We start from the raw sequence: 11,404 nt of genomic DNA, 5'->3' as shown, positions 1-11,404 counted from the left end.
TTTTGTTTTTTTGGTTTTTTGGTTTTTTGGTTTTTTGGTTTTTGGTTTTTTTTGGAGGGGAAACTGGGAAAGGAAATATTGTATGACTTATAAATAAAGAAAATATCTAATAAAAAAAACCATCCAGCCGGGCAATGGTGGTGCACGCCTTTAATCCCAGCACTTGGGAGGCAGAAGCAGGGGGATTTCCGAGTTCGAGAACAACCTGGTCTATAGAGTAAGTTCCAGGACAGCCAGGGCTATACAGGAAACCCCGTCTCGAAAAAAAACAAAAAAAGGGGGCTGGTGAGATGGTTCAGTGGGTAACAGCACTGACTGCTCTTCTGAAGGTCATGAGTTCAAATCCCAGCTACCACATGGTAGCTCACAACCACCCGTAATGAGATCTGACTGACCTCTTCTGGTGCATCTGAAGACCGCAACAGTGTACTTAATTATAATAATAAATAAATTTAAAAAAAAAAAACAGATCTTTGAAACCAGAATTCTGGTGCATGATTTTAATCTCTTGTGAGTTCTAAGCCAGCCTAGTTTACAGATTGATCTCAAGTCCAGCAAGGCCCGGACCACAGAATAAGATCTTGTCTCAAAACACAAAATTAAAAACCATGTTAATGCTCATAATTGATTTTTTAGGACTATGTATGAGTGTCTGTGTGCATGTATGTCTGTGCACTACTTACTAGGTGCATGCAGTGTCCAAGGAGGGATGGTAGTTACAAATGGTTTGTGAGCCACCATATGTATACTGGGAATTTAGCCCAGGTCCTTGAGAGGAGTAGCCAGTGCTACTGAGCCAATCTCTCCAGACCCCTCAAAACTGGCAATGTGGTGCATGCCTTTAATTCCAGCACTTGAAAGGTAAAAACAGGAGATCTCTGAGTTTGAGGCCAGCCTGGTCTAGGAAAGCCGGGGGGGGGGGGGGGGAGCAGGGGACTTGCAGCCCCCTTCCCCAAAAAAGTCAGAGTAAAGATGCTGGCAATATAACCTGACTAAACTGAAAGTATCTCTCACTATACAGCACTCTTAGTAAAATGGTTTCCTGATGAACTGAAAAAGAGACTCAGGATTCTTATATTTCTTCATAAAACAACTTATCAAAAACCCAGACAAAAACACATGCATACAACTAATTTTTACTTCCTTCCCAGGACCTAGGAAGCCAAGACTGCAGAGTCATGTCAACAGCTGTAGAGACAGCAGAATAGCATCCATGTGGGCTGCTTAGTCTTCTGCAGTCAGAGCATGCTCCTGGTCCTGCAGCAAACCAGTGTGATCCGCACACCAATGGTACTAGGACATGTGAGGCCTATGTAAAGAGCAGTCCTTCCTTAACAAGCCTGCAACACATGTTTTATTCTAATCCCTTTTTAATTATCACAGTCAAATTTTAAAAAGCTAAGAACAAAATTAAAAATCATTTCAATTCTTCTCATGTCACCCTTCAGAACGTTTCCACAGTTGATCTACACGGCTCTGCTACCTAATTCCCCCTTCTACATGCTGGTCACATTCCAGGATATGGAAATTAAAGAAGGGCTGGCTCATAGGTGACCTTGCAAGACCACTGTGTGTAGACGTTATAATTTTACTCCAATGGTCTTAAAACTGGCCAAACAGAAAATGGCACAGAAATGAATCAAACACCCTTCATCGTTCATCTTCAGATGCTTGTGTACTTGCGATGTGTTTAATATTCAAGCCCACTAAAGTTTGCTTTCTCATTATTAATGGTAAATGATACATTTAAAGCTTAGAAACATATGCTGAACATGTGTGTACATGAAAAGCTTTGAAAGTTGTTTGAAAATGTGAAAATGACTGAGGCTCCTGTTATCCTTGATCACTGTCAGCTGCCACACACTCCTGTCTGATACATATTAATCCACAAAGCAAAGACCTAGAAAGGGCAATTTTGAATCCACCAGCTGCATGCACTGATCACATACAGCAAATCTACCTGAGGTCAGAAGTGTAACTTTTCAATATTAACTTCCAAATAGCACCGTGCCTTAGTTTTTCCTTCTGAGACAGGGTCTCTGTGCCACTGCCTGGCCTGGAGCTTGCTCTGTAGGGAAGCTAACCTCACAGACATCTACTTGCCTTTGCCTCCTAAGTGCTGGGATTAATAGAGTTTTCAAACTCACGCAGCCTAACATTCTTTTGGAAATTGATTTAGAAACAAAGAATTATAAGGAAGCAATTAAAAGTTTGGCCCTAAAGGGTATGCCCATTTATAATAGCTGGACATTATCTCATTCTTTAAACTGTTAGCCTGATAGTTACACCAACTACATTTAATTTTCAAAACTAGGATCTAGAGAGGTATATTATCATGGATTCAAAGGCTTGTTTTGTATGTTTATTCATTTGGGGTGTTGGGTGAGTGCGTGTGTGTGCGTGCATGTCTGTCTGTCTGTCTGTCTCTGTCTCTCTGTCTCTGTGTGTGTGTGTGTGTGTGTGTGTGTGTGTGTGTGTGTGTGACTTAGAACCACAATCTACCATCTGAGCTACATACAACCTCTGTCCTTGATCCACTGTGTGTGTCCAACTCTGAATAAAACTCATTCATAAATAAAAACTAAAATTTTAACCAGTTCTATAGAAAAACGGTGACTGCATTAAACAAACATCAATTCAAGGCTAGAGAGATGCTCAGTGGTTGGAAGCACTTGTTGCTCTTGCCAAAGACCTGGGTTTGTTTCCCAGCACTCACATGGTGGCTCACAGCTATTTGTGATCCATTCCAAGGGACCCAACAGACACACGTCGTGCACAATACACACATGCAGGCAAAACATTAATAGCCATAAAATAAATGACTTTAAAAAGATAAATTTTACATTCCAGGAGTAATGCCACCGTTGAATAAAAAGTTAAAAACATTTTGAATCAGAATAATCTGGACCCTGTATCAAAAAAACCAAAAAACAAACAAACAAACAAAAAAACACATACACATAAATCCTGAAGCATTCATTACATATTCCAAAAATATCATACTTAAAGGAAACTACCTTAACGACTGGTCTGACCTGAGGGATGAAACATGATTCTCAAAACAAATTTTCTTTCGAAAGCATTCTGTACAGCATGTGGCCTACGCCCAGTCAGCCAGGGAGTGCACACTGGGGTCCTAGCACTTGGGGGGTTAAGGTAGAAGGACTGCCCCAAGTTCAAGAATCTACTATGAGCTACAGATCAAGTGCCAGACTAGCCAAGGTACCACAACCAAAATTGGACCTCAAAAAACTTAAAAATGGTAATAAGTAAGCTGCTATTATTAGTTTATTTGGGGGTAAGAGTCTGGTGCACATGACAAAAGCACATGCCACAGTACAACATACTACATTGCTAGGGCAGTGTCTCCTTTCTGCTTCTACATCTGCCTGCCCCCAACTTCAGGAGGATTCTCCTGTCTCCACTCCCATGTCACCTCGGGGGTGCTGGAATTACAGGCATATGCCAGTGTACCTAGCTTTTTATGAGTGTTATAGCAATGGAACTGAGATGAGAAGGCCTCTTTTCCCACTGAGCAATCTTTGTGGGCCCAAAAGCTACTTTTATTGTAAATACTATACTCAAAATACAATGCTCTTGCTTTCATAAGTTCACTCTAACTTCCAAATCTATACATCGCTGTCAGCAGCAGTCTGCTTCTCATGAAGGAACTTCAGTTAGAACTGAAAGAGCTGGAGGTGATGTCCATACCTGCAACGCTAGCACACAGGAGAACTGCCCAGACCTCCATGCCATCCTGGGCTACACAATGAGTTACAGGCCATCCTATACTACAGTGTGACACCGTGTCTCAAAATAATAATAGCAAAATAAATAAATTAAAAAGATAAGGAAGTTGGAAGGGGATATATTGGGGGCTCTAAAAGAAGTTAGGAGAGTTGAGAATGTATATGATCACAAATACTGCATACAAATGACATTCCAAAAGAATAAATTTAAAATATTCTTTTTAAAAAGCAGTCACATCATTCCAAGTAAAAATAGCTGTGTCTTTTCCATTTGTAATGAAACCATTTAACTGGCCCTAAGTAGAAGAGTCACTAAAATTACAGTGCAGGTTTTAAACCCTGAGTGTAAAAACTGGTTTTAAAGGTTTTGAAAAACTAGAGTGAGCTAAGTGGGTGGCACAGGCCTGTAAAAATCCCAGCACATGAGGCAAGACGAGCAGAAGTTGAAGATCAGCCCAGCTATATAATTAGGCTGAAGGTCAATTTATGAGGCCTTATATCAAAAGAAGGGAAAAAAAAATACCTGAGATGAAGATTAAGAGGTCCAGCTTAACAGTAGGGTGTTTACCCAGCAAAGGCTTGATCCTCAGAACTGGAGGGCTGAGCACAAAATATGCTGCTATATCACAATAGAACATTATACTAAACCCAGGTCTGAATAAAAGTCCTCATGAAGCCATCCCTCCCCCATAAAGGGGGGGTATTAATCATTGAGAATATAAACCATCATTAAATTTAAAAGGTAAGTATGTCAGACCCATATTATCATCATCATCATTATTTTAAAGCTAATCCAGGGGCTAGAGAGGTGGCTCGGCAGTTAAGAGTACAGATGCTCTCGAAGACTTGGGGAGAGGGTGTTCAAGTCCCAGGAGGCACCCATATGACAGACAACTCCTAACTCTAGTTCTAAGACATCCAACCTCTAAAGGCAGTGCATGCACATGGGGCACAGACATGCATGCAGACAAAACACCCAGAACACATTAAATACATGTCTAAAGGTACACAAATATCCAAGAATACATACAATATGCAGTAATTTGAAAAAAAAAAAAAAACAGGAAAGTGAAAGGACAGATGTATCTTATTCAGGAACAGACACATGGGGAGCAAATAAAGTTCTAAAAGTTCAAGTACTGGGTTGAAAAGAATACCCCAAACATACATCGTAGAACAAAACACACAAAATATTGCTTAATTTAGTGCTTTAAATTTTAAATCGCAAGGTGTGAATAGTTCATCTGACATCTGTGTGACGGTGCAGATACATACATACCATTTATTACTCCCATTTAATCCTCAGACAGTGGGCTAGAAGGAAGAGCTCAACTGTAACAGAGAGAAAACACAATTCACTCCACCCATCAAAATAACAAGGGAAAACAAGGATTGGACTGGACTGGACGCCTAAGCTATGGTATCAAGTCCTTGACTCTTCCTCACAGGCTTGCCCTCCTGATCAGCAAGCCATCTGCTAGTCAAGAACTGCCAAAAGAAGCAACTGGACTTTATCTCTTCTGGTTTTCTTCTTAGAAGAAAGAATACTGCGTGGGTCGAGGCAGACCATAAATATGACCCAACTACACCGCATTAAATTTTGTTGTTGTTAACTTGGAGAGACTGACATCCCCAGCAATAACCCTGACCACACCTACTAAGACGTCATCCCACCTTCCATGCACAGGTGGACAATGCCTTTGAACTCAGCAGAGGCAGGCAGATCTCTAATTCGAGAGCCAGTCAGGTCTACAAGTGTGAGTTCCAGCACAGCCAGGACTTCAGGGAAACACGATATAAAAACAAATAAAAAGCTTCATCCTATGACGTAGTGGGCAAGGGACAGAAAACACAAGTGTGTACTTCCCAGGTCATCAGTGGCAAATCTAAGACTGGACTTGTTTGTTTTAAGTTCGGGATGAGGTGTGCTCTGGTTTGGCTTTTACATATAAGGTCTATGACCTCAGCTGTTCTGAAACTCATTGGGAAGACCTAGCTGGCCTTGAATTTACAATTATCCACCCTGGCCTCTAAAATGCTGGGGTTGGGACCTGGGCTAAATCACAAAAGAAGGATTATGTATGCATCCTTACTTCTGCCCACAAGCATCTCCTTCAGAAAGCACCCTCAGCATCCAGCACTGCCGTGTGCCCCTGTAATGAGAGTGCTCAAAGGGCTGAGGGAAGAAGACCACTGAGCTCACGGCCCTATTATCTTCTCCAGCCTGGGCCACCCGTAAGACTCTCCTGTCTGTTAATCTCAAGAGCAACCTTGTGTTTTTATGAGTGAGGAGAAGCAATTAGAAGGAAAGAAGATTTACATGAAGAACCAGACCTACCAACCACAGAAACACAGAGGTGGAAAAGAGCCTAAGAACTGTAAAGGATACAAACTGATCATTACAAAAACTTCCAGAAAGACCACATCCAAAAGTGGCTTTCTGTGCTACCTGGCTTTATGCTGAGACTTATTATATCTAAGCAGGAAACTGGCATACACCCAGTTGATACATATACCCCAAACAAAATAAGCTTAAACACCAGTTGAATAATTTGGCTTTAAGGCCACAAACTTTATAAGCTTCCCATCAATGGGGCTTGTATTTTAGTAAGGTAGCATACAATCAAAGCAATTTTTCAAATTAAAATGAAGGACAGGGATAAATGGAGTCTTTACAACCTAGTAGTCAGTAGCCAGTGATAATTTTGCTCACATTCATTCACTATAACCAGAATGTCTTAATGATATTTACTTTGCATGGAAAAGGAAAACATGATATATGTAGGGGTCAAAGGACAACTTGAGATCTCTTCCCACCATGTGGGTCTTGGAGATCAAACTCAGGCAGCAGGTGACATGACTAGCTGAACTACCTTCAGGAGAAATTTTAAGTTAAATGTTATATTAAAAAGTAACTACTCTACCCACACTGTATTTCTGTATCCACTATATTGTGAGGGTTCATCTTGACTGACAGCTTGACTGACTGAGCCACCAGTGCCTAGGGTGACCAGCACACCTCTGTGTGCATCTGTGAACTCTTCCAGAGCTGGCAAGTGGGCTTTTAATGGCAGGGTAAAGACCTATTCTGGCTGTAGGTGGCGCCATCCAAAAGCCCCGAGGACCAGGCCGACTGGACACAAGCTCTGGATCAGTTCTTTAGCATAAACAATACAAAAAGAAACCGGAATAGATAGGTTCCTAACCAACTGAGTTTGATGCTTAGGCTTGCGGCTTGAGCACATGAAGCATTCCCAGCAGGTAGCAAGAACATTGAGAAGTACCCCAGCCACTGCCCCTTCTTGTGTGATTTGAGGTTGGGTTTTTTTTTGGTTGGGTTTTTTTTTTTTGGGGGGGGGGGGGCAACAAACAAGAAGGTGAACACAACAAAATTATGTAGTAAAATTACAAATGGGCAGCAACAGCAGATACCAGAAGCAGCAAGAGGACATTAAACATAGTGTGAAGTCACCATGCTCTTGCCCTGCAGTGGGCTAAAATTAGAAAGAGAAAGTGGAACAAAAGTGAAAAGCAGGAGACTAGCAAATCAGATAAACCCTGTTCAGTAAATGTACCCAAGGAGGGTGGGGTTCAAAGACCCCAATGTCAGGACCAGTTAAGCAAGAGCTTACAGGAAAATAAATACAAACTTCACCAGCTGGGCAAAGCGTAACTGCTTCTAGGCAGTCAGACAGGTTCTCTACCCTCATTTTACTATTCTGATGTACTATTAAAGGTTAAAGACAGGGGTAGATAAAATGTCATTTGTCTGTACCAGCAATCTGAGAAAAACAGCAAACAGGTTGGGGCTGATTCAATTTGTTTTTTAGACGGTGCTCACCTCGCAGCCCTGGCTGGCCTGCCTCTTTGGGGACTAAGGCATGCATGCCAGGCACATTCCAATTTTAACTAAAACCTTCACAGAAAATATTCCCAGAGAGGTAGGCAGGGCTGCTTTCCTTCCTGCCGCACTTTAAGTGTACTATAGACAGACACACCTACTATAGACAGACACACCTATGTGTCCCTCAGCCTTAGGCCCACTTGCTCAACTGCCATCGTAAGACGCACATTAAGCAGGGAAAGCAGAGGCTCCAGGCAGGTCGACTGAGAAGGAAAATTACAGCGATCGATCAGGTGAAGGAAGCAGGTGAAGAGTTACCTGACGCCTGCTCAGTAAGGTCGGGTAGGAGCTTCGTTTTACCGATCTCTGAGTCCACTGTTCAGCAAATCTTTTGATCCTAGGGACAAAAGAAGGAGGCAGTTACTGTCTCTTCTTTAAATTAAACATTTGTATCAGTCCTGCCTAGATTATCCCACCCCACCCCCTTCATGTGTGAGAAGGCCACCACGCACAAAGTCTCTCTCCTCTGGGAATCAGACTGCTTTGTTGTAGCAATACTTATAATTTTTGTTAAAAAGTTAAGCACAGCATTTACAATGTAGAAGACAGTGAGTGGGGCTTATATTGTGCACTACCACTCTGATGCACAAGAGAAAGACTAACCTGACCTCACATTTACTGTAGTCATTTAATTCCTTGCAAATGTAAGTATAGTTCTAGACTAACCCAACCTTAAAGATACATGAAAGCAACAGCCTTGGCTTCCCAAAACAACCTTTGAAAAGACAGTTTTCTGAAATGACCTTGTGCAAGAAAATTTCAATTAAATGCTTGCTGCATGTCTGCTGCATGCTAGTACTGTGTTGGCACATGGCAATATATAGAATTCATGGACCAGGCATGGTGGTGCACAACTCTACTCCCAACCCTTGGGAGGCAGAGGAAGGCCGATCTCTTTCGGTTTGAGGCCAGCCTGGTCTACAGGTAAATTCCAGGCCGGATAGGGAGAGGGAGGGGACAAGAGGGTTGGGGAAGAGATTGGGGGGGTGGGGAGGAAGAGAGTTAAGGAGAGGGACAGGGAAGAGAGGGAAGGGAGGGAAAGGAAACAGAAAAATCACAGGAGGATGGAACAGATGGTTCAGTGGTTAAGAGCATATAATAAAGCATATATCAAATATCTAATATTATATCAGCAGATTAAGAAATCTGAGCTTATTTCCCAATACCCACCATCAGGCCACTCACAGCCACCTGTGACTCCTATCTTACATCTCTGGCCTCAGGTAGCACTGCGCCCACATTCAGATACATACACACATAATTCAAAATAATAAAAACAAATACTATAAAAATAAAGTCATGGTGCCACTATTAATTGTGGGTAAGCAGAAGCAGGTACAAGCAAGCACTATTTAATTTTCTAAAACAACAACAATGCTGCTGAAGTGACCATCTGATGAGCACCATGCCGTGGACAAGAGGATGAACAGGGTAAGGGGTATCAACCCCATGGACCGGGCAACCCTTAGGGCCTGTCAGAGACTGAGTAACTAACCAGGGAACGTGCGTGGGCTGGACCTAGGACCCTCCACACGTGTGGCAGATGTGCAGCTTGGTCTTCATGTGGGTCCCCCAGCAACTGCAGTGGGGAGCTGTCGCCCAACTGTGGGTCCTGCTCCTCTAACCGGGCTGCTAGTCTGGCCTCAGTGGGAGAGAATGTGCCTAGTCCTGCAGTAACCTAATGTGCCAAGGTGGGCTGATGGATGGGGGCTGGGGGGGACCTTCTCCCTCATCAGAGGAGAGGGGAAGAGGACTATGTGAGGAAGGCAGGGCTGCAATCAGGATGTAAAGTGAATAAATAAATACATTGGGGGTGGGAGAGATGGGAAATTAAGACAAAATCAAAACTGCTTATCTCTACCAAAAATAACTAGTGAAATCAGGCAATTTCTGCAAATATTACCTAGATTTACAATCAAAATGCCTGTTAACGCCTCACACTGAAAAGCAAGAGAGACCAAGCATCATCATATGCATCTGCAACCCAAAAACTGCAAAGGCCAAGGCTTAAAAAAATGGTTAGTCCAAGGCCAGCCTGGGCTATATAGACAAATCCTCTCTCAAAAAAGAAAAGAAAAGGAAAAAATAAATAAATAAATTGTGAGTTGGAGACCGATTAATGTGAGGGGTGCCAACATGTACAAAAAAACTAGATTCAATCTTAGGACCAGCCCCACCCCCAAAAAAGGTAAACGGGATTAACACACAGTTTAGAGAATGTTTTTATTTATTCGTATGTATGTATGTCTGTGCGTACCCTATCACAGAAATGTTGAAGTCAAAGAAAAACTTCCAGATATTTGTTCTCTCTAACACTATGGGGCCCCAGCCCATCAGCCTCAGCAGCAGGCTGCTTTACCCACTAAGCCAGCTCCAGTAATACATATATAATGTTGGGCATCTAAAAGACAGGATACATAAATGAAATACATGAAGGTAACTAAAAAAAGTTTGTAGTTCAGCACAGCCAGGAAGTGATGCCATGCATTTTGCTCAAACACAGAGTACATGTAGCCTCAGAGGGGGACAAAAAAAGGATAAATAAAAGCTGTTTTTAAAAATGCTGGGTGGGGTGGCACATGCCTTTAATTCCAACATCAAAGAGTCCAGAGTTGGGGGGCACGCTATCCTGCATCTGAGCAGCTAAGAGGAGAGCACAGAGCCCAGTGCAGAGTGAGGGGTCTAGGAACCCGCCTCCCCTCTCTGCTGAGCTTAGGTTAGCAAAGACCTAGTTACAGAAAGGAAGCAGGCTCATCAGCAAGCAGCATGCAGCTGCTCGCTCTGGGCTCCTCCCTCTCGGAAAAGCTGTGTAGAGTCCTGCAAGATCACACAAAATAAATACAGGCAAAGGGGGTGGGAGTGGGGCTGGGAGGTGAGGAGGCTCCACCAGTAGAAGGCTTTCCACAGGAACCGCTACAGGGTCAAAAGTTTACAGTGGTTTCAATTTCACCTTTTAGCAGCCAATCAGCAAACAGAGAGTGCGCTGACCCTCGGGCTGCAGGAGCATTAACTCCCTGGCTACCAGGACTGCTGCTGCTGTTCCTCCCCGGCTTCTCTTAAGAAGGAAAGGTAAAAAAAGGGGGGGGAGCGGACACCCTAAGTTCAGGTGACTTCATTTAATTTATTTTAAACTGCTGTTTGAGCAGAAAAATGATTTGATAATTATCCCTTTTCTTCAAGTCAAGGTTTCTTTATCTTAGAGCATCCAACAAACCAACCGATAGTGTGATACAAAGACAAAGAAATAATCGGGGTACGTTAAGAAAAGATCTTCTTCCATGACACTTTAATTCTACCAACAACCTAGAAATGAAGATGATACCCGATTAGTTCCTTGCAAATGCTCTGAGAAGAAACTCAATAATGAAGCCCGTCAATTCAAGTGTTTAGGCTCTGACTCCCTCAGGTCACTGATACAACTGCTGTATGCCACCATTTTCACAAGAAGTGTCTACAGAAATACAGCTAAAGCTTCTCAGGGGCCATGTGTATCCCTGTGCTCTCTCCAACCCTCCAGGACCCAGTGCAGCCTCCGAGTGGAACAAACTCAAAAGCCTTTCTGCAGAGCTAGCCTCCTGATTGCTTTTTATATAAATTTCCTACAAATGCAAAAAAATCAATAGGCTAATCCATTCACTACTGCTCTCAGTGTTCCGTTCTGCACTAACAGTGGGCAGGACCAAGATGGAGACAGCAGGGCAGGCACAACCACATCCCACCCCCACCCCACCCTATTCTCTCTCCTCCTCCC

At 42.8% G+C, this 11,404-nt stretch overlaps 1 protein-coding gene across 3 annotated transcripts in view; it reads right to left on the bottom strand.

The window, feature by feature from the left end:
* Ncoa3 (nuclear receptor coactivator 3) overlaps positions 1–11,404 on the bottom strand; it is an 85,759-nt gene that overhangs the window by 34,709 nt on the left and 39,646 nt on the right. For 2 of the 3 annotated variants that reach the window (XM_031372796.1, XM_031372798.1), the window contains exon 2: positions 7,912–7,990. The gene's annotated coding sequence lies outside the window, so the exon portion shown is untranslated. Of the gene's footprint in view, positions 1–5,028; positions 5,082–7,911; positions 7,991–11,404 lie in introns of all 3 variants that reach the window. The other variant, XM_031372797.1, reaches the window with a different exon arrangement.

This window comes from Mastomys coucha, unplaced genomic scaffold, assembly GCF_008632895.1.
Source record: "Mastomys coucha isolate ucsf_1 unplaced genomic scaffold, UCSF_Mcou_1 pScaffold15, whole genome shotgun sequence".
NCBI lineage: Eukaryota > Metazoa > Chordata > Mammalia > Rodentia > Muridae > Mastomys > Mastomys coucha.
The sequence above is the reverse complement of the archived record's forward strand: the minus strand, read 5'-3'. Positions and strand labels throughout refer to the sequence as shown.